The sequence below is a fragment of the Pyxicephalus adspersus genome, chromosome 4 (assembly GCF_032062135.1).
Source record: "Pyxicephalus adspersus chromosome 4, UCB_Pads_2.0, whole genome shotgun sequence".
Classification (NCBI taxonomy): domain Eukaryota; kingdom Metazoa; phylum Chordata; class Amphibia; order Anura; family Pyxicephalidae; genus Pyxicephalus; species Pyxicephalus adspersus.
Genome location: NC_092861.1, coordinates 26,191,009 through 26,217,075, shown reverse-complemented (window position 1 = coordinate 26,217,075; position 26,067 = coordinate 26,191,009). Strand labels below are relative to the sequence as shown.

Sequence of the window (26,067 nt, the reverse complement as noted above, 5' to 3'; positions counted from 1 at the left end):
TTGCAAACTCTGAAATAAACTGTCCCTTTGTCACTATACTAAAAAAAACCCACAGCTGTCAGGTATAAATAAGCTACCATGTTTCTTATCTAATATATCCAAATCTAATATAATATCTAATATAGTATCTAATATATCCAAATGCCCGGTTGCACTTACAGGCAAAGCACCTGCACTTCCTAGTAGAGTTAAAACATGATAACCTCTCACATCTTCTGCACATTTGGGCTCAATACCAAGGACATGGTGGTAACTTAATAAAGGAGTTACTTTATAATGAATTAGAGTCGAACCTAATTAAAAAAAAAAACAAATTGTGAGCCGGCATTTATATTGTGAAGGACAAAGTAAAAAAACAGTGTTCTTTCTGTATGCAATTTTCTATTTAATGTACACTGACCTGCACAGTGTATGGTACCGGCATACCTGGGTGTTCGGAATAAATGAACTGTCTTTCCAGTCTGTCCAATGAATGTCACACCATTCCAGCCTGTTCATTTGAGATGGTCAAAGACCCAAAGCCAGAAGAAGACCAGGTGAAGATTTGGACACCAGCAATGGATCAAGGAGAGGTTTGTTACTCCTTGTGAAATAATTCACTTACCTTCCGTTCATTTTTGGTATCTTCTGAACTCTTAAATATATACCAATAAAATCAGTTTGTTATGTCTGTTCGTTGTGTAGACAAAATACTTCTTCCTTCCATACATGTTGAAATTTTTACCTTCCTGTGCTTCCATCCAGGTCAAACTTACATTGTTCCCATGTATCTTTGACAAGTACCATATAACCAAATGCTGTTTTGCTGGGAAGAATTTAAAATTAGTAGTAGATAGAAGTTTAAAGAAACAGTAAATTGTGTACTATTGAATGAGAGTACATGGCATGCTGCAATTTAACACACCAAATTATATGGATTTTTGCAAAGTAGGAATCCAAACTATGAATCTGATACCTTCACTTCAATAAAAGGCTGAATAATTATATACCCTGCCAAAAAGCCTAAATGGAATGTTAAATGATATTAGATGAAAGAGAGCCATCGGTCATCCTTTGACTAGATACAGTATCATATTGCTTTTCATGTCACTGATGTTTATGTTACATTTCTGAAAACATGTCCACGGCTCTCATAACTCTGAAAAGGAACACTCTGAAGTGTGGCCTGAAGTTTGCTCATGTCATAAAATCCACCTCATCTTTCTAACTTGCTGAAAACAAATGAATTACAGGCACTGAAACCTGTTCATTGAGCTGTGTGAGCATCAGGTGACAGAATTATGGAAACACAAGATCTGTGTGCTGAAAGAGGACCGGAGAGTCATTTCTTGAAAGTTTTGTCAGTAAAACCATATTTTTTTGTTTATAGAACTAATCAAGTAAAACAGATCTAAAAAAATAAAAGCATATGAAACGGCAGCTGTAGCCAATCATCTAAATACACATTTGGCACGCATACACAGAAAAAAGGATTCTTTAAACTACTGGAAGATTTGGAATTGAGTACCCATACTATAGCCAAACATTCACTCTTCTATGCTATATAGCTGCATTGCAAAATAATACTAAACATTAAAACATTGATTTGGACCAAGCATACAGATCAGGTAAGTAAAGATAAAGCTCCTGGAACTGGACTTAGAATGTACATTCTCCAAAACAGCTGTTGGATCATTAGGACACCCAGGGCACTGACATATTTAAATGGAGTGCTGGGGAAAGGCAGCATCCATACTACATTCCAGATACCCTTTATTTTACTATTACTACTGAATTGTGAATGTTTGCAGCTCCAATCTGCATCTCACAATAATGCCACACAATAATGTCATAAAAGTAATGCCCATCAGGAAATAGTATAATATATATATTATACATATATATATATATATATATATATATATATATATATATATAAATAACTATACATTCTGACCTGAATTAAGCAATTAGGTGTGGGGGGATAAAAGTATTTAGGCTTCCTTTATGAAAGTGTTAGGGTTTAGGGCTGAGGTTGCCAACGTGGGAAATAGAGAGAGCTTTAAATGTGCCCACCATCATATCCAAAGGGCCACACAATAGAAACTGATGTCAGATCACTTCTTCTGTAAGTGGTTCCAGCACTGTGCCATGGCAAGAACCATTATGTCTGTACCCCAGCACATGGTAACATACTACCGTGTATTGTGTTGCAAAGAAATAAAGCTCAGATCTTCTGATCTGAATGTACTGGGATTCACTGGCAGTCCATTTCAAATAAATACGAAATTAATTAGCATTGTAATTGCAGTTAGATATTCCGCAATCAATGTCTGTACATCATGTCAAGGGTAGTGTTTTAGCACCTCAAAATGTCTCTTTATTAGATAATGGGAGGCACAGAATGCCAACCCCTTTCCCCTATCCCTGTCCTCTGCACACTAGATATATCTATTCACATGTTCATTGCCTCTGAGCTAGAATGTATTAGTTTATTGGGATCAAGGCCGGATTAAGAACCTTAGAGGCCCTAAGCACTTTTGATTTTGGTGCCCCCATATATATGTAATTCAAAATATAAACAATAGTAAACCATGAAATAAAATTTTATTATCGAAATTAAACAAAACTTACAGTAAGATTAAAAATAATGTTCATTTTTGTATACATCCACTTTATTTACATTTGAAAAGTTTTCTCCTACTTTTTTTAATTGCAAAGTGTTTGATCAGATCCTCAAAACTAACCTTATTTAACACATTTGCTTCTATACTTTTTAGGGATAAGGCATCCAGCCTGCCTTGTTGCATAGTTGTTCTGATGGGACAAATGAATGCTCAGCTCAGCTTAATGTTAAAAATATGCGATAGCCAATGTCTACATTTGGAAAGGTACATTCAATATTGTCTTCTACAATTATTTTTCTGCACTCTCTGAGTGTTCTTGTTATCATTGGATATATCTGTATTTAATTTAACTTTTTACGAATATTGGTTGGACCATTTGCAGTATTGCACTATATGGACCATGGTAAATTCGACTATGGAAAATTTCTGTGGTGCCCCCTTCACTTGATGCCCTAAGCACGTGCTTATTTTGATAATTGGTTAATCCGCCCCTGATTGGGATACCTGGTGTCCAAACAAGGGCTCCATGTTGAGCACCAAAATGCTGATCTCCTATGTCCTTTACAGCAGCTGTTGCCAACCGGTGGTCCGCGGCTCTGGCCGGTGCCCCCCCCCCCCCCCCCAGCGGGATCAGGAGAAGGACCCCACTAGAGCCGTGGACCCTGTCCCCTATACAAATCCCAAGCTCAGGGAAATGGACACAACCTGCCCACTCTCCCATCGCAGGCTCAGATGACATCACTATGGGAGGGTTTTTCCCCTTTGATTGACACCCAGCTCCTGCGCATGCGTGGTCAGGAGCTGGTTATTTTAGTGGTCCGCAGGACTGAAAAGGTTGGCAACCACTGCCCTACGGCACTTAAAGCCTTCATATCTCTACAGAAGGTCTGTGGGACACTCCTGAAAGTGTCGATTTCTCAGCAGACTTAGGGGATTACTTATATATTTTAGTACTGGTAACAGGTTTATTTGACATTACAAAATGGCCTTAAACAGTCTCTCTAATAGAGGAGAGGCCTAAGTATGTACAGTATATTAGGATAAATAGTGATTTATTGTAGCAAGCATGTGTACACCGATCCAGACAGACCACATACCATTCACTGTCTCTCACCCCAGCAGGTAATGTGCTGAGATACTCCAAACACAAAGAGAAGAAACTAGTTCTGCTTTATTGCTCATAATACTCGGTTAGCACATTGCGATGTGAGACAGATAAAACACAATCAGTCCACGCTGTTTTACCATCTGTGGATCAACCAAAGTTTCCTCATTCATGTCACAAACACAAAACAGCTGTGAGCTGGGTTGGTATTTATCTTATAATTTGTTGTTTTTAACTGTATATAAAAATTATTCTGAATTTTTAGATACACGGCAACAGAATCCATATCTTCCATATTCAGTTAAGGGGTTTGTCCTATTCATCCTATTGTGTTACTTCACCCTCCTCCTAGATTGTAAGCTCTTCGGGGCAGGGTCCTCTCCTCCTCCTGTGTCACTGTCTGATCTGACTGGCTAATGCAGGCAACACAAAAATTCACCTTTTAAAAAGTTTTAGCACACTTTTTTTTATATATCTCTCTATCACATTAGTCAAACTTCTAATTACTTCATAAAATATCATAAGGCAATTTTATTCTTTTACAGATTGCCTCTTTTTACTTCTCTTACATCACTCAGATGACCCAGCACTCGTTTAGATTTCCTTCATTATTTCAGGTATGAGCATTAAAACAGATAAAGATCAGTTATTAAGATATATGTTAAAAGAAGCGTACATTCATTTTAAGATCTGCAGCTGTAAAAACCCAAACTTTGAATATAATTAAATGTGCGTAGAAATTAGAAATCACATTGATGAAGTTTTTTCCAATTACAGAACAGTTCCTGTTTCAATTAATATCTTCCTGTTTCAGTTAGGATCTATCAGCTAATCGTTCATAAGAGAGGAATGCTTTATTTCCAGTATTCTTTTTTCTTAACTAATAAAGACAGGACACCTCATGAAAGATTTATAAATGTAGGTTGTTTGTTTCATTTTAAGGAGATCTGCAACGAAATTCCAATAGAAATGGAGGCTAATTACCTGGCATAGGATTTGTATAAATATCTAGTCAACACAGCAAAGTTGGTGACCTGTTTTCTCTAGGACACCACCTTCTCCTCACTCATGACTGGGCAGTGAAGGAGAAGCAGCTTGCTAATAAGCTTATTCTTCTGCTCAGTCTGCTTCATTAACATGTCCTTTGTCATCATATGTGTATGCAGCACATCTGCCCCTAGTTTTAAGGCTATGCAAACACATCAGATGATTCTTGATCAGGCTTTTCTCAGGTGAGAATCTGACCTGTGTACAGAGGTCACTTGCCCTCTTTCATGGATCCACCTTTACAGAACAAAAAGAAACAGAAGGCAGAGGAGGGGCGTTTTTAGTTTTGGCAAATTAAATTTATGGTCTTTGTCAACAGAACAAACATCATTACACATAGTAGGTAAAATGTTGTTGAGGTCATCCCCTGATTTAACAATCAGGGTGCACCTGGTCTCATGAGCTATACCTACATAGCATGGCTAATGGAAAATCGTCATAGCTGGTATTGAAGATTATTATTATTACACAGTATTTATATAGCACCATCATATTACGCAGCGCTGTACAAAGTCCATAGTCGTGTCACTAACTGTCCCTCAAAGGAGCTCACAATCTAATGTCTCTACTAACCATAGTCATATGCCTAAGGTCAGTTTTGGGGCGAAGCCATTTAACTTCTGTGCATGTTCTTGGTATGTGGGAGGAAACCCACGCAGACACGGGGAAAATTTGCAAACTTGAGAATTTCCAAGATTTGAACCGGGGACCTAGCGCTGCAAAGGGAAGAGTGCCAACCACTGAGCCACCGTACCACTCACACAGCATTATTAATATTATACATTATTTATATTGCACCAATATTTTACACAGCACAGTCCATGGTCATGTCACTAGCTGTCCCTCAAATGGGCTCACAATCTAATGTCCCTACCACAGTCATATGTCAAATAACACAGTCTAAGGGCAATTTTGGGGGGGGAGCAAATTGACCTAACTGCATGTTTTTGGATTGTGGGAGGAAACCCACACAAACACTGGTAGAACCCACAAACTCCATGCAGATAGTGTCCTGGCCGAGATTAGAACCTGGGACCTAGTGCTGCAAATGCCAGACTGCTAACCACTGAGCCACCATGCTGCCCTTAAAGATAAAAGTTATACGCCTCCTAGGCCGACGCGTTTTGCCTTTTGGCTTCTTCAGGGGTAATACCAAGGACATTTATGCTTTATAAGTCTGAGGATAGTAGTATGTAGAGGATCCAGCAATGGAATGATTAAGGTGAAAGGTGCACTCGCGGAATATATATAGAGGGAGAAAGGTCCCAGTAGGGTGTCCATGGGAGGAATACCTTGAGCTAGATGTGCAGCGACTGCATAGTGGGAGCACAGCAGCACAGGCAGAGGTCCTTGAACAACCAACAGTGAATGACAACTGTACAATTCAATGGAGAAAAGCACAGCGGGGTGATGCTCGCAATTTCTCCCCTTTCCTAGAACAGAACGGCAATGTGTAAACAGTTCTCTGTCTCTGTTTATCTGTCACCCTTGTAGCTAGAAATGATCACAAGGATCATTTTCAGTGATGAAAATGGAACATGCATATGATGCCTTAGGGTGCCTCTACTCTCAATTACATTGTTTAGGAGTCAGGTAATAACTAAACTAAAATACTTACACTGGATACTTTAAAAACATATTGAATATAATTTAATGAAAGCACAATTTAATTAATTGCTATAACATTACATTTGCCTGGAATTCAGATTTTATTTTCTCAGCAATTTCCTAGACTGTGCCCAGCAAATCAATATTTTATATCGGCGGACACTGTCTGGCCACCCTTAGCAAGGTTCAGGTCAAAGTTCAAATGTCTTTTGGAAAATGATTGTTTTAGGCCCAGTATGTCAACTGGAATAACAGCATTGCATGGATTTCCTTTGGCATTGGTGAGCGTAGGTCGGAGGATGGAGCCCAGACAGGGAGAATGTATCTACATTATACTATCTCACTTCTACAGACTTACTGATCGTATTGAGGTTTCCTGGATTTCCTGTGCACAAATGATTTTGTTGTGTGAACACTATATATATAACTACCAACTGTGTTTTTATAACGTGAAAAGGAAATTCAGTATTTTCCAGGAAGAAGAGTTAAAAAAAGTGAATAAATTCCTTTCTTATGTTGTTTTGTCAGTTAATATTGTGGTTTGTGGGCATGTAGATTGTGTATGGAATCTGAGGTTACTTCAATAGTAGGACTCCAGTCGAAATAACTTTATTTTTCCATTTTGGATAGACAGTGAAGGGTCAGATTCATTGTTGTTTGGCTTCCTTAGCCTTTGCTGGGGTCATTTATCCTCATTTCCTGTTCTAGTGATCCATGTAGGAAAGAAAGGCTGAAAATGTATCCAAAAATTGCCTAGAGAGCAATAAAAACTTATCACAGGTTTTACTTTTCCCCACACTACTGGGATGTTTTTGTTGATGTGTTTGATAAATTCCCTGATTTGGTGATCACATTACTGGAACAGAAAGTGCCGGTAAATGCCAACGCTGGGGACACTCCTGGCAAACAGTTGAATACACAAATGAAATAAATACCTTGTATGGAGGTCATATATGTTTATCTAGTGATTTGCAATTGCCTGTTCATTTATAAAGTTTACACTGCCCTGTCTGGTAGGTAAGACGACCTGATTTTACTTTGTTACAGTTCGGTACCACTTACAAATCCGTCGCCCAGCTTCTAACACATTGGGCCTGATTTAATAAAGTTCTCCAAGGCTGGAGAGGATACACTTTCATCAGTGAATCTGGGTGATACAACAAACCTGGAATGGATCTGGCCGAGCATTCAAAACATTGACTATCAAATAGTAATTCTAGTAAGTCCCGACATGGGACTGGATCGTGGGAAGGACCAGCGCCATAGAGTGATCTGTGGGATTAAAGGTAAGTGTAATTTTTTTGTTTTTAGTTTATTTCTGCTTTAACATGATAGTAGAACATAATAATTTGTGGAAATTGCTAAGTTGAAAAGTTAATGTTATATTTTTAGCTGGGTTTACTCACCCAGGTCTGAAGAAATTGAATGCATGCATACATTTCTGCAAAACAGCATATGAAGAAGGATGATATCACTATTCTATGTTAGCATTGAGAAATATGGCGTGTGTCACCTCCCTGCTTGGAGCTACTGAGTGTACAATGTAGGAGCTCACAGCAATTACTAAATAACTCAGCTCTCTCCTCTTGTCAGCATGTTCTATGTAAGCACATGTGCATGCAGCAGAGCCTGATTGACTCCCAGTGCTGCCAATTCCTATGCCATCCTTATGCAGCTATGCAGGATATAGCAGGGATTTATGTACTTGTACACATTGGGCCTGATTTATTAAACCTTTCCAAGACCAGATAAGACTATCATGGGTGAACCTGGAATATACAGCAAACCTGGAATGGCTTTCTTAAAAAAAACAGCTTTATTATTTGGCTAATGTTTTCAATCCTGGACCAGATTCATTCCAGATTTGTTGGATCACCCTGGTTCAACCAAGATAATCTATTTTCCCAGTCTTTAATAAATTAGTCCCATTGCATACCTGCTAGGTGTTTAGCTTTAAGTATAAAAAAAAAATGTGTAATATTTTTTGCCCCAAAATACAATTTCACCTATTCTCTTTAAGCAGCAAGTGGATCAAACATTTTTTATACCGACATTCAACTGGAGAACCGGCAATTCTGCTATTTCAAAGCGATAATTTCCAAAAACATCTTGCAGGTACAAATGCTGAATGAAATTATCAGGTTTCCTGCCTTTTAAATCAGAACGAATGAATTTCTTTTTACTATAGCTTCAATTAGACTGAACAAAAGAAAAATAGCTTGAAAGGTATTTCTAAGCCAGTTGTAGCGTAGAATTTAGAATATTCAAATTTAGAGAAACAAAATCATTTTTTTTTGTACGTGTAACATGGTGACACAGGACTAAAACATAATTCACCAAAGCAAAATCATTGTGTTTGTATGAATGCTGCAGAGTGAATGGTTTGACTCCCACCTCTTAGATTGTAAGCTCTTCTGGGCAGGGTCTTCTTCTAATCCTGTATCACTGTCTGTATCTGTCTGTCGTATGCAACCCCTATTTAATGTACAGCGCTGCATAATATGTTGGCCCTATAAAAATATAAGTTTTAAATATAAGTTTAATAATAATAAAAAATTATTTGCAAACCCCAAATCTATTTGTTAGCCATCATTCATTCATTTAGCCAGTCCTTTTTATTATTTGTTGCAAAGTTTCCAGCTTGCCGGTAACAGCATTTACTAACTCTGTAATGTTGGCATCCTCCTGTGCACGCTCCTTGGCCATCAAGATTGCAAACCACTCCAGCAGATCTGATAGGCAACCCAACGGCCAACTGAATGAGCGCACATGATGGTAGGCTGACCACATTTTTAACAAATGTTAGGCAGTAGATTAGTTTTATCAACCTACAAAAGAAAGTTACATTATATCAGGATCTGTTTATTGCAGGGCATAATGCCAAACATACTATGAGATGGATTGTAAAAAAAAAAGCATTTTGGATATATGTTACATAAAAGCAGCCATATTACCTCTTTGGGCTCTATTTACACAGCAGGGTGTCTGGTATTCCCTGGTTGGAATCAATTACTGCTATAGAAACACATGGACATGGAGGATTCTCCACCAGGGAATATATGAGGGAATGTCAGATTCCCTTCTTTACAAATAGAGACCATTATGTACATATATTCCTGATAAAAGGCACAACGCAATGACTTACCAAAGTGAATGTTATAAAACAATGAAATGTTCCTGAACAAAATTGTGTCAATTTAGGATACACAAAAAAATTATTTGGTTAATTAAACAGAAACATGTAAAATGTAGTCATCCACAGAATCTAATAGAAGTCTATTGTTTTATATCTCTTTTACCTAAAACCGAAATCTAAATGGTAGCCGTGGGTGGCTGAACATCATCATCATTGAACTTTGCATCAATTAAATAAAAAAAGTCTGACAGCTTGTAATAAAGTACACTATACAAGTTTTTTATTGCATGATTGTTTATCCAGCCCACACAGTCTCTACGGAATTATGATTATGAGGACACCTCAATCACGTTATCATATAAGAATCAGGTCTGATTCATTTGCTTGCTTCACAATTTTAGACTGAACAATTAATACTGAGGTTTTGCTTGCATACATTTGGAAATATATCCTGTATATGGTTCTATTAGTTATAGATTGATCTGAGTGTGTGCCAAGTTTTTGTACACAAGATTTGTAGAAATCTTTACCTGCCCTGGGGTGAATATGGACTTTTATCTGGGGCGGACATAGGGGGGTGAAAGGTGTGTAGAGTACACCGATCCCTCCTCAGCCATATCTGGGAGTTCTGTACATGAGCCCACTGTTGGCCACCACTGACTTATAGTATGTGTGTGTAATTTTGAAGCCCAAAGATAAGATATTCAGTCAGAGATTATACTAAGAGGTTCTTCTATCTTAGTGTTGCACCCCTTTAGTGTAGTGAGGTTTATGCAATGGTTTAGAGATCAAACTTATTGTATTTTGAGCAATTCTAGAATTAGTGGTAGAGAATGATGATTGGCTAACGTCTCAATAAGAAACTCAGCCATAGGTAGTAGCCAATCACTGCTGCATCACTTTTTGGGCCTATGACAATGGCTGGTGCCTTTTTAGGAAGGCTTCTAAAACAGGTCCATTATGTGCAGAACTGAAATAGGGGGGCTGTTGTTTTGAATCAACAGTCAGGACAGGATGGACTTGCTGACCATGGGGCCTAGCTAGTCCAGGGAGGCCTGCAGACTGGACCACGGAGAGGATGAGCTAGATTCACAGTGGCTAGAGTCTTAAGAATGGAACCTGAAGAGAAGTACTTTAAGATAGAATCCCCTTGGTGCTGACATTGTACTGTCAATCTCTTTAATGTTGGAATCCTCCTGTGCCCGTTTCTTGGCAATCAAGATTGCAAATGCCTCCAGCAGATCTGATAGACAACCCAACAGTCAACTGAATGTGCACACATGATAACATTTCCGACAATTCTTAGGCAGCAGATTACTTTTATCAAACTGCAAAAAGAGATTCTGTTATCTGGATCTGTATATAGCAGGGCATAATGCCAAATATACTATATGATAAATTTTAGGTTTAAAATGTATAAATTTCATGAATATCTATTACATAAAAGCAGCCATGTTACCACTTTGGCCTCTAATAATAAGGAATTTGGTATTGTCATTCACAGGGGAACCCATTTTAGAGGAGGAATGCTTCTCCTATACTTTTATTATTGTTATTAAACAGTATGTATATAACGCCAACATATTGCGCAGCATTGTACATTAAATAGGGGTTGCAAATGACAAACAGATACAGACAGTGTCGCAGGAGGAGGAGAGGACCCTGCCCCAAAGGGCTCACAATCTAGGAGGTGGGGGAAGTATCACACAATAGGAGGGGGGTATGTATTGGTGAGTAGGTAGTGAGAGTTTAAAAGACAGAAGAATACGGGTAGGCAAGTTTGAAAAGATTGGTTTTGAGTGAGGAGCAGAAAGTAGGAGCAAGCCGAATCAAGTGTTGGCCCAAGAACTATGCAGGAATTATTAATGGGTAGTCAATCAGTCACAGTAAGAAGAACCCCTAGCAAACTCTAGCAGACACATCCTTCCCTTTTCTACAGTATTTGTCTGTATGATATTTAGCCATCCCATCTGTCCCAGCATGGAGTGAAAGAGGTGCCGGAAGCATTAAAATAAAACAAAGGCATTTTTTATATTATCTCAAATAATGTGAGATTTCATCTGGACTTTTAGGAAAACTTAATCTGAATTTAAACTAAAACTGTAGCTGCACTTTTTTTAAGCTTCTCTGCCTGGGAACCAGAATGCCTTTCACGAAATTTATTGCTTCAAATTTTGCATGTGCTTGCTATTCCATCCCCTTTTAGAGGCTGCTGACCATTTTAATGAAAATATATACTATTTGAGATGCCATTTGGAAAAGCAGGTGCAAAATGCAAATTCTAATTACAGTGGTAAAAATAAGAATTGTGCCTAAAAAAGAGGAGGCTGGAAGCATAACCCAATGCAAAGAATTCAATTAAACAAACCAGTTAAATCCATTTGTGAAAAGAAGAAATGACTGGTAAATAATTTATTTCTGCAATGACCTAACTGAGTACATTACAGCGAGAAGCTTTCATTAAAAAGCTTTGTTGAATAGTAAATAGATTTACATACAGCTGCTGACATTTACAGAATGAAGCTGATCTCATCTGGCTGAGCTTATTTACTTATTTCAGGACTCTCTCGCTTTAGTTTCACCTATGCCATTTTGCTGGCTCATCCCACTATTCATGCAAATACAGCATAGCAATTAAAATGAAAAACCCTGGTTAATCAGAAGCTGGGTGTGCTAAAATGAAATGACTAAATATAGACATCTATTATTTTTCATATTTTGTTTAAAATTTTAGAGAAGCTACAAGAAAATACAAAAATGTATTATGTCCTTTTCCTCTGTAGGTGGACAAAGGTAATGAACTTATGAGAAAGGATAAACTCATAACTCTAGATGAAGATACATTTAAATCCCTGGATACACTTTTCTAATTCTCCATTACTGGATAACACGTTTTGCTCTTAACTGTGCCTTAATTTGCCTTAGTTACTAATGGAATATTTATACTGTGTTTTTACTGTAAGATCAAATCACTCTTGTATCTAATTCCTTTCCACCTTCCCCGATAAACCCATATCTGCCCCTCCTGGTTTAAATTTCTTACTCTTATTTAATATTTAATCCTTGTATGATTTTATTTATAATTCGTGTTTTAAGCCTCTTTAGTTTTAATATGTTTGACAGTATGTTTGCTTTTGGCTTTCTTTTTGTTTGTACCTCCCTCCCCTTTTTTTCTTTCTGTTCTTTTCTATAAATTGTAATTGTAACTGGTATGTTTCTTTAAAACCGATAAAGTTCATCATCTAAAACTACCTTTTTCAATCATTTCAACCCTGGGAAACCCAAAATAGGTTTTAGGTCTTGGGGAACCCCTGCTAAAACCAAGTTATTTGGGGACTGAATTGGTGTCAAAAGGAAAGAATTTTCCCCATACAGTGGTGGCTAGAACAGTATCTTTACAGACAACTGAAAACAGCAATAAAGTCATTAATCTGGCTTTACCAAGTGGTGTTGGCCTGAGAACTATGCAGGCATCCTTAAATGGGAGGTCAATCAGTCGGACGAACCTTGGGGTTCCATGGAGCCCTGGTCAAGAACATCTGCTGTAAAGTGACTGAAATATGAGATTAGGTCCATTGGTGCTAGGAGTATTATAGAAGTTTGCACAAGGTTTTTGTGGTTCCACTGAAGTCTTTTCTATATAAAACATGTTTGTAAACAGTAAGATATGGCAGGATTTATATTTAATGGCCAACTGTGTTTATAGGTGCATTGTGGGCCCTTGCCCTGACACGTGTAGACCCTGCACAGGTGACACTGTAGTAGACATATACATATCTGTGTGTCAACAACGATGAACATCAAAAAGAAACTTAAACTGTATGTTTGCCTAGGGGGGCATTGGGATCTGTGTGTGACTGTTAGGGTAGTGCATTGAAAAGTGAATGAACATTACATACCAATCAAACCATTCCTGAAAAAAAAATTAGAATGAAAGAGTATTCTAGTCAAAACCTAGTTTGAATTATACAGGGAAGTCTATGGTTACCATTTCTGTCATTTGTATTGCTGTTTGTGCCCGTGTAGTAGATCTGTCTTCAATAAAAAAAACATAAGGATCAATTCAAAATGTTATTTTTGTCTTTAGAGCAGAAGGTGAAGGGATATCTTTCAATGAGGACAATTGTTCTGGTGACAGTTGACCAATGCAGTCCTTATCCAAAAACAAGGCAATTAGCAATGTGTCCATTGGTTTCAGTTTATATCAACAGATTGCGTTGGTGTGTACCAAAATAAATAGGACATTGTTATACACAACACATTCCAACATAGTGTAGAGACTTTTCCCATCACCCCCACCTCCTGGATTTTGAAAAATCAACATAAAGCATTACTGACCTTATTACCCAATTGTGGGAGGAGTTGGTGTTGCAACTGCCATCATCCTGGCCCATGAAATTCTTTAAAAAAATGTGGTGAGAAAGCTAGGACAGAGGTCAGTATAGCTTACTTTAGTTATTTTTCCAATTATACATTCTGTTCATTTTCTGGTTACAAAAAGTGTATCATCACTAATTGGGACAAAAAAAACTGTAGCTCACATCTAATTTTGTTAAGGGACACTATTTGCAAAAATTAAAAAAAAAATACATTGTGCAACACTTAGATACATGTTCCCTGTGTTTCTTGGAAAATTTTTGAAGCTACTCCACAACAGTTTAAAGACGCTCACTTTTCAAGATGAATCTTTCCTGCCCCCTGGGATGAGTTAGTTATGCTCGCCCACATCCCTGTTACTTCAGCCCCACCATGCCCTGTTGCTCACAGCCCTACCCTGAATTTGCTATCTGCCTGCCTGGTGATTACTAATTATTACTGTGATTATACCATACCAAAAACATTCAGGTAAGCTAACTGACTTCTCCTCAAAGAGGCCTTAGACTGTGTAATTAGGGATGGGCTTTCTCGTGGGTTATTTCCTCGAACTTCCGATGGGTCCGCAAAATTTTGGCGAACAAATTTCATGGACCCATCAGAAGTTCCAGGAAATCATTACAGGAGTATTGCATGAATGAATGCAGCCCTGGGAATCCTCCTTTGTGCGATTCCCGGCACTAAAGGTTAAATGGGGACAAGTCTCCCTATTCAAAACCTCAGGGTTTACAAGGGTTTACCTTTCCCCAGCCAACCAGAAAGCACTAGAGGTTTTGAATGGGGAGACTTGTCCCCATTTGACCTCTAGTCGCGGGGATCGCACACTGAGCTGATCGATGAATGCAGCCGTGGCTGCATTCATTGATCAGCACAGACATCAAGGACTTTTTTTTTCTTTTAGAATTTTTTTTTTAATCTTTTTAACATGGGGAACCCTTGAAATAACTTTCAGGCCTTCATGGAACCCCGCTATAATTACTATATGCACAGCTCACAGTACATTAGTGTGGGGGTCAATAGGAAGAATGCTTCTTACAATACTGGCCATAGGGAAGAATGGCATCCTTACAAACAGCCAAAAAGATTGCTGGTATCAATTTAACTAACCTGGGAGGCAAAAACTGCTCAGCAACGGCTGGAGGAACCCTGGTTTGATAAACACTGTGTTAGATTGTAAGCCTCTTTGAGGGGCAGTTAATGACATGACTTCGGACTTTGTATAGCCCTCTATATGTCATAGCTATATAAATACAAGATAATATTAATGAAATAATTGTCTAAAGTGTTACATAAAAGCCCAATAGCAGACACAGGAACAAAGACGTTTTGTTCTAAATTATACTTGACCCCCAATGATGGGCAAATACAACACACGTTATAAACTGGTACCATCCACCCATAATTTTTGGGGGATAATTGGACTATTTGTTCTAGACCTGTACATGTACATCACATTGAACTATAGCATCTCCCTGTCTTCTTTAATGAGCCAATAACCCTAACCAAAAATGTATTTCATGTGAATAAATTACAAATGTATGTATAGAACAAGTTTTCCTAGTTTCAGAAAATGGAGCAAATGACCTGTAGCGGAGGTTACTGTACAGATTAGTGATTTACTACATATAAGCAGCTATTTTTGGGTAAAGGAAGCATATAAATAATAATGTCCTATTTTATGTGGTTCCTTAAGAACAAATACTGCTTTCCTCTGTACCACCTTAACTCCGAATGTATTTTTTTTTGGAAATTGCATAAAGCTGTTACATATTCATCAGTGCATGTTTACAAAACTTCATTACATAACTCATCTTGTAATTTATGTTTAGTGGAAGAATCTGAAATACCTAGCGACACAATTAGAGGATAAGGTACGTCAGTGCTGTAAATTAGGTCTCAGTGATGTCACAAATCTGCACAAAAAAACACATTGATGAAAAAAGTAAATTATTACCTGAGGTGTTTATATTTGATATGACAGAAAGAAATAAAGTAAAGCCCTGAGCAAGAGCATCACTGTGGCTTGATAATCAGCGGAGCTCCGCTCCCAACCCTTGCTAAAATAACCACAATGGAAGAAGAAGGCAGCAGCTGCTATGTTACCATGCACATAGTCTGGATTCTTTGTAGACAAACATTCCCTGCGTCCTTGCTTGTTTGTTCACATCAGACAATAAGAAGATATTTAGTCTCTTAAAAAAACACACAAGATAACAAAGCTTTCACTGCTTTCCTCTGTCCCCCTCCTATTTCTACTCCATTGGCCTTGGTGCTTGTTGTAACCAAAATAATGGACATTTGTTGGGCCTATAAATATAAGTGTCAGCATTTCAGCAGCAAGGAATTGGTTGGAATATGAAGGTCAGAATATGTTTGTCCACTGGAATTACAACAAAGAAGACCCATGGCACTCATTAGAAGATTTGACTTATGTACCCTTGGCTCCAGGGCTATGAACACCTTTGTAAGGCCAATGAGATATATAATAAAGACTCCTTAATAAATTCCTCTTACAACTATAAATGTATGTGTCTATGTCACAGTCTAAGGGAGTGTTTGAAGTTCTGCAAACTGAACTTTTTTTCCAGGTGGATCAGGCTTATTAATGATTACCTTCATTAAAACAGCAGCTCTGCCTATCCAATGCCACCCACCCGTTCCATGAGCAGGGAAGTTCCTAATAAAAAAGTCAGTCAACCTGTAGTATGATATCTGCTTGGAATAAGTCATTATTTGTTACATGTTACCCAGAATGCTGCTTAGGTAGGTGTAAGAAAGGTAACTTTAATCAAGGAATTATAGAAAATAGCGACAAAGCATAGGTTTGCTTCAAAAATACCCTTCAATTAAAAAAAAAATTATGACTGCCAATTTAAGGGATATTGGCCTATGTCAGTATGACTTAGGTGGGTCATACTTTATATCCTAGCTCACATCTTGTGTATACATTATAAGGGGACCAATATAGGATTTGTATTTGAAATGTCACAATAGAATTGACTGGCCCTTCAATGATAAAAACAGGCCTATAATTTGAATATACAGGAATTTAAAGTGCACTTTTTATTGTCCCTCCACTCCAATCTAAAGTTCCCTATCTTCCCCTGCACAAATGCATACTTACCTCAATACTCTGGCCATGGCCGTTTGCAATGCCTTCATCCTGCCAGTAGAATCTTTATTGCATTGGTCACACCTGCTAAGCCAATTTTTGTAAACTTTATAGCAGCTACCATTAACTTAAATAAACAAACAGAGAGACCAGGATTTTGTTTTGGCCATGAAACATATATTGTGCATAATACAAAAACAGTAAAAATGTTAGTTTACATAGTCTAGACTATTAGTTTACATTGTACAAAACAGTGGTAGTATTAGTTTACAAAACGTACATGTTTAGATATCACAGCAGTGTGTCCTATCCTATTTATTTCATAATAAAAAGAAAGGGGTAAGTATAGACGGATAAAGGTCTGATCACGTGTATATCATATAGGAAGGGTTCTCTTCTTAAACTTAGAGGTGGGGAGAGAAGTTTGGAAACGATTTGTTAATCCGACCCGTTTCGCCCTTAGGCTTCCCCAGGGGTATTAGTAGAACCATGATGACCATGTCACCTGCGATGAGTATAGAATAGAAAACATAATGGGCTTCTAAGACCTTATTGGACTTGTCACTATTGTTGGGTAGCTATCAGCCAAAAACAGCCTATGGTCAGGGTTTGGGAATAGTCATTCAAGTAGTACAGAAAACATGGAGGCTCCGTTAAACATTATTAGTGGAGATCCTGGCATTGAGGAGTTCACGGACAGCAGCTACATCTAAGCAGGGGGAAGGTGGGGATTAAAGGATGAAGGATAACTGCAAAATCTCTCAAAGTGCACTCATGCTTTAAATATGTATTTGTAAAAAGTATTAATAGCTCTTTAGTATGAAGTATTTGAGTTTTATTCTTACTAGTTAATTCATTCAATTCAGTATGTTCCTTATTATGTTAATGCATTTTTAGTGTATTTATGCTTTAGTAAAAGCTGAAAATACTTGTAATGTTGTTAAAACAATGGAGGTGCATACAATATCTGGGGCATATGTTTGATGTGAACAGTCACAGGTAGAAATTATAATTCAATTTTAATTCAATTAACACAAAGCCTTTCATCTTTCACGGCAGAGTGACAAGGGAGTTTTCAGGCAAAGCTTTACAATTAATATTCTGTGGCCATAGAAGCTACTGTTATAGTTTTCCATAACTGGCTGCAGTTTCATTTGTGTTAAAGTGCCCATGCCCTGCCAAGTTCACAGGTAGATTATGATGTTTGAGGTGCCTGATACAAAACATAATTTGCTTGTTAAATATGACAATGATAATAGGGATCAATCCCATGCACTTGTGAATTGAGCCTACTGGGGAGAGACTTCCTAACCCTGGAAGTAATGTGCAGCTCTGGGACATGGCAGAGTCAGTTTGTGTTTTGTGTTCTTATTAGAAATAAATTATAAAAATTCCCTGCTTGACTGGGATCTTTACGTGCAGTAGCATACCAAACTACAGTGATAATACTTTTTTTTTAAGTTATTCAACATGGGCATGAGATGGATCTACTACAGAGAACTATGATATCCTACAGTCATTACACAATACGAGTAGGTCGAGAAATATCCAAAAAAAAGCCTAATTTTTAACTAATTGATCACTCATGTCCACTGCACCCACGTGTCATGCAACTGATGAGTAGGGAGATCAATGGTCTTCCTCCAAAGAATCTCCAAAGCACAACTTGCCCAGTAGTAACAATGACTTCACTGTAGTGGCAATCAAAAAGGATGCAGTTTCCCCCTTTCCTTTACTCTCTTTGATTCTCCCTTTTATATATTCTTTCTCTCCCCTATTATATAATATTATATATTTCTTCCTTTTTCTCACACCCCTTTTCTTTTTAAAATATTTCCTACCCTTATCTCATTTTAAGTTGAAAAATTGCTTACAAGGCATCCAGTTTATTCTCCTTTTGGCCTTTTATTGCACCTTGACTTTGTATTTTTTTGTACTTGTTATTTTATAATATTGATTCATAAATAGGGCTATGTTTTTGATGACATATAAATATGATTATAAACATGTTTCTTCTGTACAGTTTACTGTATTGCCTTCTTAAAAAAAAGGACTGTAATATGCACAGAGAACTTGCTCCATTGGTGCTGTTTGTAGTGTACGCTCCCTATCAATCACTAACAGCTTACATGTGCATGCTTCTTGTGAATTTACAGACAGGCAGTTTTTACCAACCGCACCATTCCATTGGGTTATTGCAAGAGCACATGGTTTGGGACACCTGGACATACACCTGGGCCCTATCTTTATTATTAGTATTACACAGAATTTATATAATGCCAACATATTACGCAGCGCTGTACAAAGTCCATAGTCATGTCACTAGCTGTCCCTCAAAGGAGCTCACAATCTAATGGTTCTACCATAGTCACAATCCTGCATGTTTTTGGAATGTGGAAGGAAACCCATGCAAACATAAGGCGAACCAGCTAACTCCATGCAGTTAGTGCCCTGGCTGAGATTTGAACCTGGGACCTAGCAAAGGCCAGAGTGCTAACCGTGCCACCATGAGCCACTGTGCTGCCCCATCTTGTGGGTGATCTAGCTTTAGCTCCCATTTAATCCCTATCCTGTTCTATGATGTGATACAACATTGGTTGTGGAAATAAAGTGTCTTAAGGTATCTTGCAGTATCTGGCACAAAGCCTGATTATGGTGCACCAAGATTTTTTAGATTAAGAAACTGAAGTAGACACACTATACCTAAAGGGAAAGTCTATCAATAATAGCATTTAAGAAAAATGTTTAGAACTGATTAGTGATCCTAACTTGAAATTGAAAGAATCTTATTAGTGTATAAACTTTGCTTGGCATGCCTAGAAATGTTAGAGGTACACCAATCACTGTGCCTAAGGGCTGATCTCTCTTTTTCTTCTCTTTATAAATAGGGAGTCATTATAATTATTTGGAAATATAGCTGAGGGTGCCAATAAACATAACATATCAGTTGAAAGGCTAAAAGACATAAAAAGAAAGCACAAACATGCTTGTATGGAATGTCTGAGTTTGAAGGGTAAATCCTATGCAGAGGGGAGGAGAGGGAAGGAGAGAAGAGCTGCGGTGAGTTCCTGTTCTGGCTGAACTGCGGCTGTGGTGATCAATAGCAATCAACAGTTCTATTCTATGGTGGGCACACACGGAATATTGCAACTAAACTCAGATTGATTTTTTAAAAAATCACAAACCACATTCTCTCCATTTGACAGATTTAAAAAGCGATTTATTTTGACTCCACTACGTCAATCTGCCATGACAAAATTGTGTTAATTACATGTGAACACAAGATGAACATATATCTTTGTGTGTTCCAGAGAACCATCATAACACAGATCGATTACACAGTCAGTTTTCATTGATCATATACATTTATGATGGATCAGCTGTATTTTCAAGCAATATTTTAAATCGATTGCAAGTCCAGAACAATACTGTATACTCTGTGTATTAAAAAACAATGATTCCCTAGGTACCTAAAAATCCCTACATTTATGGCTACCATAAACCTGTTTGAGAAAAGCAGGCCTATGTTAGAGTACAACACATATGAGATGGTCTCTTGTTTTGGCCAGGTTTGGCTGGATTGGGAGACACTCAACTTACTCCTATGTGACCCCTCCATAAACATTTATTAACTGTTTGTTATCCTACTCATGATTTGCTAATGAAAAAACCAATGTGAGGGGTCACTCCTACACTGACCATCACTGTAAGGGGTCACTGCTAAACTAAGAACCAATGTAATGGGTCATGTCTACACTGACCCCCAATGTAAGGGGTCATTTCTACACTGACCACCAATGTAAGGGGTCACTTCTACACTGACCACCAATGTAAGGGGTCACTTCTACAATGGCCACTAATGTAAGGGATCACTTTAACACTGACCACCAATGCAAGGGGTCACTGCCAAACTAAGAACTAATGTAATGGGTCATGTATACACTGACCACCAATGTAAGGGGTCACTTCTAAACTGGCCACCAATGTAAGGGGTCACTTCTAAACTGCCACCACTGTAAGGGGTCATTTCCACACTGGCCACCAATGTAAGGGGTCACTTCTACACTGCCCACCAATGTAAAGGGTCACTTCTACACTGCCTACCAATGTAAGAAATCACTTCTACACTGGCCACCAATGTAAGGGGTCACTCCTGTACGGATGACTACTGTAAGGGGGCTACATGTACACTGACCACTAATGTAAAGGGCCACTTCTACACTAAGGACCAGTGTAAGGGTTCATTTCTACATTGACCACCAATGTAACAGTTCACTTTTACACTAACCACTGCTGTAGGGGATACATATATACTGACCGCCAATGTAAGGGGTTACTTCTACACTAAGGACTGATGTCAGGGGCCACTTCTACACTGACCACAGATGTAAGGGAATTTTTTCTGTGTTTCTTTTTTGGCCCCTATCATCATTTATTTCAAGAATATTAGGAAAGTCTATATTTGTCTTATTACTTGTGGGTGGTTTCCTGAGATCTGACAAATATTTCCAGGCTTCCTACATGATAATATGTTTAGAAAGAATGATATACAGTGCTGTGTGTTATAAATATTTATAATAATTGCTATTTTGCGCATATACACTAAACACATCCTGCATTCACATATTTTAGTGGGCACACAATACACATAATTTATGATTACAATTTAATATACAATTCAGGATATGATAAGTAAAAACAGTAAATATCATGGAAATTGAATTTCTAATTTGCGTTGCTGGCCTTAAAGTAGATGTAAAACCTAACTGATGACATTTAGTTTTCAGAAAGCACTGTGTATCATAAACAAGTTCTGTGTTTTTAGTCTTTTAGTAAACACCGTTGGCACCTTGCAGTAGATACAAAAAATATTAAGTATATTTTCTGAAATAAAATTGATATGTTCACGTATGTTAGAGAACTTTGAAACATGTCTTCCTAAAAAGTGTCCGCACCACTGATGTATATTCAGCCAGGGTCACTATTAGAAATCTCTGTGTCCTATACTAGGTAAACTTACTTGGCCCCTCTCTACCAAGTCTAAAAGTCCCAGCTTTGCAAGAATCAAGGAGCCAGGTCCCAATGGAACTTGACCTTTCATATGCACCTGGCTGCCTTGCTGGCTAGCCAGATGTTAATGATTAACTGGCCCAATGAGGCCAATTGGGCCCCATAAATTGACTGGGCCCAATAAAGCAGTACTGGTTATGCCAGAATGGCAGCCCTGAATCCAGCAATTCAATCATGGAGAAGTAACATTTTATGGGGGGGGGGGAGTGAAAGCAAAATATTCGCAGGGTAAACTTTAGCCAAAAAAAAACCCAATAAACTTCAGTCCACATTATATTCCAACTGCATCAAACCAAAGGGTCTAGAAAAGTCTGTGTCCTCCCAGCCTGCTACAGGGAGGGACCCATGCAGGGAAGCAGGGTTCTCTTTGCAGAGGTCCGACTGTTTATCCAGATCTCTCCAATCGGCAAGGAGTATGCATTTTGATAACGGCACAAATATAGGTCTGACAAGTCTGTGGGCCTCTCAATAGTTTTACACAGACATCAGTACTTTTTACTCAGGTTGTTGCTGCTTTAGAATGAAATTATACTGTACGACCCCTTTGTCTGGATGCTCCTAGAATATATTAACTGAAGGATCAATTGGGTTTTAAAAAGTGTGAATGCTCTTCCCTGAGGTTTACACATATCCCACACTTGGCATCAATGCTAAACTACTTTAATTATGATGCCAATTCATGAAATACAGTACTGCACCAGGCTCAGCACAAATTGGTAATGTTCACAAAACTTGGCTGGCACCCAGTATATTGGCAGGCTGCTTAATACTTCCAGTCCAGAACTGTTCCCATATATCTAACAATGGACAATGTAACACGCAGTTCTCCATCAATCCTGCACCGCCGCTGGAAATAAATCTGAAAGTTCATTACAGGAAAAAGGGAATCAAAGACCGTGTACACTTTATTGGCATTTTTGTCCTGGAGTCAGAAAAATTAAACCTTGTGAATCTCCCCCATCAGCAAGCATGGATGACATCATTGGTCCAATTCTCTCCACACCTTGTATTTGCTGCTAAAATCAAAGAGTCCTGCTGCGATGATGCCGCCTGTCAGAGAAAAGGTCATCATATATTGCAGAATTATCTGTGAGATCACGGAGTAATGACAGTGGGAACTGCAAATGTCAGCCTCTTGTAGTCCTTTGTCACTGGGGTCATCAATAATTTATTAAGTTGGCAGGGTGAGCGCTCTGTGTATGTCTTCCTTGTTACTCTCAGATAACAGGGGCACTCAGCTATGTGATGATTGCATGAGAGAATCAGGCATGAGGCAACTGTTACCAGAATGACACAGTCTATTAATCAGCGCTACATGGCCTGCAAATCACGGCTTTAGGCAATCACGGCGAACAATGCTGAAATCTGCGCAGGATGTGCATGTAATTGAATTAAGTTACACAATATGACAGGGGAGGCTGAGATATTGCACAACAAATACGTAATTCTAATCAGAGGATGTGGATTTGTATAAAGGCAACAGTATGGAAATCAGAAGTATGTTAATTCCAAATGATGGCGTAAAAATGAAGAGATAAACTAAAAGGGAGGCATGCAATCAATTTACAGTAAACAAGAAACACACTACGGATGCTCCATGTAGTACGCAAAGGAATTGAAATGTGGGAAACTAATGGTGAGTGTCTATGAGCAGTTTTGCCTATCCCTAGACTATGTGTGTTGCATCTTTCAAAATAAGGGGGGCATACACTGACCCTTTCATTTTGCACAAATGACTGACATGACATGCTATGACTGACTGACATGACATGAAATCACAAAGGACTGACATGACATGCTATAATAAATCTATATATATATAAAATTGTATGTATGTATGTGTGTATGTTCCACCATTACTCAAAAACACATGGAGACATTTCAACCAAACTTGCTAGACATAAGACTCAGACTCATGTGAATGCAGCGCTGTGCTATATGTTAGAGCTATATTTGGTGATCACTAGGAAACGCATGGAGAAACTTCAATCAAACATGCTATGTTCCACCATAACTCGGAAACGCATAGAGACATTCAAACCAAACTAGCTGGACATATGACACAGATGATCTTTCTACAGCGCTGTGGTATATGTCAAAGGTAGATAAATGTATAATAATAGTGTGTGACTGTGGGGGACATTGTGAGTTTCAGCTCTTCTGTACAGAGACTGATGGGTCTAGCTCAGAGTTTTATTGTACAGCACTATGGTATATGTCAGAGCTATATAAATCTATATATATAAAATTGGATGTGTGTATGTGTGTATGTATGTTCCACCATTACTCAAAAACGCATGGAGACATTTCAACCAAACTTGCTAGACATAAGACTCAGACTCATGTAAGTCCACCGCTGATCTTTGTGCAGCGCTGTGCTATATGTCAGAGCTATATTTGTTTGTATGTATGTATGACTTCACTAGGAAACGCATTGATACATTTAAACCAAACTTGCTATACATATGACTCAGACTCATGTGAGGGGACCGCTGATCTTTGTACAGTGCTGTGGTATATGTCAGAGGTATATTTGCATGTATGTATGTATGTATGTATGTGTGTATGTATTGCTCAGTGATAGTGTGCCTTTTGCTTATATTTTAACATACTTTTTTTTACATTGCAATAAATAAATACCCGGGCAAAGCCAGATTATCAACTATTATATATATATATATATATATATATATATATACCGTATACAGTAATTATTATTGTTGTAGTGCAGAGTTTCTCAACCAGGGTTCCCCCAGAGGTTGCAATAAGTAATTTTTTAAATCTCAGGTCAGGGTGACATTCTTCCAAATGGAGAGCAATATAAGATGCATTCTTTCCACTAACTACTACACTAATATACTGTGAGCTGTGGATATAGTAATATAGAAGGGGTTCCCTAAAATCCTAAAAGTTATTTTAAAGGGTTCATCTATGATAAAGAGGTTAAGAAACACAGCTGTATTATCTGTAGCCCAAATGAAAGTTCCATTTTGGTTCATTCCAACTTTTTGCTTCTTTTATTTTACAGGGACAAGACCATTCTGTACTACATTTCTATCTTCTTTTGTCAGTTTATTTTCATCATCTCACCTTGTAATAGCAAAAATCCTGTTTTGTAGCTTCCTTTGCACGTGATTGGGTATTCTTTGCAAGTTGAGATTTGATTGTATTCACTAAGCTAAGTGACATGGAAGAGGATTCATTACTTTGCTAAGTGATTGAGACAAGTACAAAATTGACAGCCAATTTACAAGACTTTAATACAAAAAGTAGAAAAAAAGGTCTGAAGATTCAATAGTTCAAAAAAAAATCCCTTGATACTCTTGAAAAAAGAGAAGACAAAGAAAAGTTCCTATTTTTCTGGGTTCCAAATCCTCTGGATAAAATGATGGAGCTATAATATTAAAGGGCTATTGCATATCTAGATAAAATAATAAATAGATATCAAATATCAAATCTGTGATTTTCAGTCACTATAACTATGTTTTTCACATTAGTAATACAAAGGAGAGAACGTTGGGTTTCATAGTAGCAAGGCTAAACATCACAAAACCAACATTTTTGAACTCCACTGTTGGAAAAAAGTGTTGAGAGTTCCTTGGCCTGAGTAGGAGGCAATCAATCAGTGCTCCGGGAAATAAATCCAGATCACTCATTGGAGGTACTGACACTGAAACTAAACCTCAAATATTCTAGCCACATAATAAGACAGGACTCATTAGAAAAGACTCTGATGCTGAGAAAGAATGTAAGCAAAATGGGAAGGAATGACCAGAGGTTAAATTGGATGGACAGTATTACAGAAACAATGAGTATTAGAAACCCTCAAAGAAAAAAAATCTGTTGAGTGATGGCTATACTAAAGAAGACATGAATGCATATGTAAGACATATGGGTTTAATCAATTCTGCAACCATTAAAAAAACTAATTTTGTCTTTATAGTAACCTTTTTTAATTCCTTACACAACAAGACTGGAAGAGGGAGATACCAGCCAGCCTGTTGTATAT

The 26,067-nt window shown here is 37.9% G+C and overlaps 1 long non-coding RNA gene across 1 annotated transcript; it reads left to right on the top strand.

Annotated features, from left to right (window-relative positions):
• Nucleotides 1–6,866: 6,866 nt before the first annotated feature.
• LOC140328197 (uncharacterized) lies at nt 6,867–25,514 on the top strand. The gene is made up of 3 exons (XR_011920250.1): nt 6,867–7,652; nt 8,390–8,481; nt 25,087–25,514. It is a non-coding gene; the product is annotated as an uncharacterized lncRNA (long non-coding RNA).
• The last annotated feature ends 553 nt before the right edge of the window (nt 25,515–26,067 follow it).